This window comes from Pantherophis guttatus, chromosome 8 (genome assembly GCF_059756535.1).
Source record: "Pantherophis guttatus breed Tessera chromosome 8, ASM5975653v1, whole genome shotgun sequence".
Classification (NCBI taxonomy): domain Eukaryota; kingdom Metazoa; phylum Chordata; class Lepidosauria; order Squamata; family Colubridae; genus Pantherophis; species Pantherophis guttatus.
In genome coordinates, this window is record NC_142070.1 from 82,612,215 (window position 1) to 82,615,714 (window position 3,500).

At 38.8% G+C, this 3,500-nt stretch overlaps 1 long non-coding RNA gene across 1 annotated transcript; it reads left to right on the forward strand.

Moving 5' to 3' along the window:
* The first annotated feature begins 561 nt into the window (after window positions 1–561).
* On the forward strand, window positions 562–2,942 carry LOC132710975 (uncharacterized). The gene is made up of 2 exons (XR_015729194.1): window positions 562–1,085; window positions 2,048–2,942. It is a non-coding gene; the product is annotated as an uncharacterized LOC132710975 (long non-coding RNA).
* The last annotated feature ends 558 nt before the right edge of the window (window positions 2,943–3,500 follow it).

Genomic DNA, 3,500 nt, shown 5'->3' on the forward strand with positions numbered 1-3,500 from the left:
TTAGATTTCACCCCTGGCCTGAAGAGAAAGTGTGTGCCACCTTCTCTAACCTCTGCCGGCAAAACATGGACACTAATCTCGCAATTGCTACAAAAGCTACAATACAAAGAGCCACGGCAAAGAGACATGCTCGGCATCGCAAGACAAGATAGAAAGACCTGCACAATGGATTAGAGAACAAACAAAAGTGTAAAATGCCATCAAGAGAGTCAAAAGAATGGAAATGGAAACCGGCTGGTCTCATCGGTTGTTGAGTGACCCTAGAGAATCAAGGCTTATCTAATGAGCGAGCTATAAAAATCACAAATAAATATTCTATATTATGGCACCAGGTTTTGAAGAAGCCATTTCCTCCCCCCCCAATCTTTAATTTGTAGCCCCCATGCAAAATGTGCTGAAACTAAACTAAAATCTACGAATCCCTTGGAAGACAGTAGATGTACGAAATCAGGAACTGTCTGGTTGGTTAAATAATAATAATAATAATAATAATAATAATAATAATAATAATAATAATAATAACAACAACAACAACAACAACAACAACACAGATCTAATCCCCAAAGTGGGCTTTGGAGGTTGAGAACCGTTTAAAAATGACAACAACTCAGATTTATCAATAAATATTTGGAAATGGCAAATATCTAGGGTGGGGTTTTTTTGTTTGTTTGGGTTGTTGTTTTTTGGGGAGGGGGTTTGGTCGGGGCTTGGAAACTAAGCACTCTCAGGGCTTGTTAATGTCTGATGAGAAAGCAGAGGGCTGCAGACTAGAATAGAAAGTAAAAAAAAAAATTGTTGGAAAAAAGGCAAACTGAAAATCACATTCATAACGTGCTGCCTAGTAAGTGATTTGGGATGGGTTTAAAATGGCATAAGTCCAATTTCTCACTTTTGAGTCAGAATAAGCCAATGTTTCTATGGCAACCTTCATGGAACAACCTCTTCCAGGAGGTGTGTGCTAACCTGTTTAATTTTTATCTTCTTTCTCTTATTATCGGTCTTTTCAAGCAGGAAAGAAGGGTTTGCACAACCTCGCACACTCACGTCCACTTCTGCAAATTGGGAAGCATGGCAGCAGACACCAAGTAAGTATTTGAATAAGGAGCAGCTATGAAAGTAGATTTCACCATTTTGTATCTGGTTGATGGCTCAAGGATCTGGGTTTAGCTTTGGCTACTAAAGATAGTTTCTTCCACCTTCACTCCCCACTCAGAACTCCCTGGCGAGGAGAAGAAGAAGAAAATAAGAAACTGCAAACCTGCTTTCCTGGGACTAACCTAAATAGCTGTCTCTGGACCAAAGAGAAAATTAATTCACATTTCAAGTAGAACCCAATACAGTGGACAGTTTCCCAACGGGGCAATTTTCAGAAGGTTGGATGTAAACTCACAAATTAATCTGCCTTGATTGTTGCTGAGGATTCCGAGAGTTTAAATTCACCCATCTGGAAATGCTCTGCTTTGAGCAATGAACATGCAAAAGATCCAAAGCTCTGGGAATAGACGTTAAAAAGCCCAGTTAAAAAAAACATAGAACTAAAATTCAGGATAAAGAAGACCAAACGAATGAACTAATGAAGAAGCAAGCCTCAGAACTGACAATGAGGATATCAAATGGGTGGGAAATTATTATACTGAGTATTTAGGCAGAAATGAGATTAGTAGTATGTCTGTGACGAGGAGGTCGACCTATTCTCCAAAGCACCCGAAGGCAGGACAAGAAACAATGGATGGAAACTCATCAAGGAGAGAAGCAACCTGGAATTAAGGAGAAACTTCCCAACAGTGAGGACAATCAACCAGTGGAGCAGAAGTTGCCTTCAGAAGTTTTGGGTGCTTCAAAAAGAGAGTGGACAACCATTTGTCTGAAATGGCATAGGTTCTCCTTCTCGAGCAAGGGGTTGGACCAGAAGACCCCTAAGGTTCCTTTTATTCTATGTTCAGTAAGAACCGTCCCACCAATCTCCATGCTTCCAGGAGTTTGGGGGATGAAAATGATGGCAATGTATTTCTGTTTTCATTTTAAATCTGAATTTAACTCTTTTCAGGTTTGCTGTAAATTCTTTGTCGGTAAACAGAAAGTCTTCTGATCCTCTCGCCCACCGGCCGCATCTCACTATCCTCGACTGAGCTAAAAACTGTGATGAATACTTGGCCTGGAAACAGCTAGAAAATTCCAGAGCCTAGATGGTGCACTTGGAAAGAAGAAGAAAAAAAAACATTCCAAAAGAAAGCAGGTAGTTGATTGCAGTTGTTTTCCTTGCCAAGGGAAGTTTTACTCTTAGGGTTGTGAAATTAATTGTCCTGCTAGTGAAGATTTGGTAAAGATTCAGGGCGAAAAGAGATTGCCTCACTATTTTTCCCCCCTCTCCTCTCTATTTTCTTCTTTAAAGGACCTACTTCAGAAGGCGCTGTGGTTATCTTTGTTACCGGTTATTTATTTTACTGTTATGTATTTAATTTATCTGGCAGGTTGTCCAAGTGCTGGACTCAAGGCTGATTACAGGATCCAAGGATGGAAACAGGACAACTTTGGCAGCTGCCCAAGGCAAAGAAGGTTGATTGCAGGGCTCTTTCTTGCTCTCACTATTAGTAAACTCCTCCTTAGTTCTAGGTTGATTCTCTCCTTGGTTAGTTTCCATCTGTTGTTTCTTGTCTTTAATGCCCTGGAGATAAAGTGACAGAAAAAAGGAAAGCAGTTTGTTTCCCCACTGAAAAGCAAAGGAAAAAAATATGGCTACTTACAATACATTGAGAAGAGAAGAGAAGAGAAGAGAAGAGAAGAGAAGAGAAGAGAAGAGAAGAGAAGAGAAGAGAAGAGAAGAGAAGAGAAGAGAAGAGAAGAGAAGAATTATTTATTGGCCAAGTATGATTGGACACACAAGAAATTTGTCTCTGGTGCATAAGCTCTCAGTGTACATAAAGGATATAAATGATAAATCATGATAATTGTCTATGCTACTTACAATAACTTCATTTGGAATAGAAGAGAAGAGGAGAAGAGAAGACAAGAGAAGACAAGAGAGAATAAAATAGAGAAGAGAAGAGAATTAGAAGAGAAGAGAACAGAACAGAACAGAGCAGAATAGAATAGAATAGAATAGAATAGAATAGAATAGAATAGAATAGAATAGAATAGAATAGAATAGAATAGAATAGAATAGAATTCTTTATTGGCCAAGTGTGATTGAACCAGACACAAGAAATTTGTCTCTGGTGCATAAGCTCTCAGTGTACATAAAAGATATAAGTGATAAATCACGATCATCGTCTATGGCTACTTACAATACTTCATTTAGAAGAGAAGAGAGTAGAGTAGAGTAGAGTAGAGTAGAGTAGAGTAGAGTAGAATTCTTTATTGGCCAAGTGTGATTGGGCACAGAAGAAATTTGTCTTCGGTGCATAAGCTCTCAGTGTACATAAAAGCTGTAAGTGATAAACCATGATCATCATCATCATAAAAATACACTCATCATGAATCATAAGATACAACACTTAGTG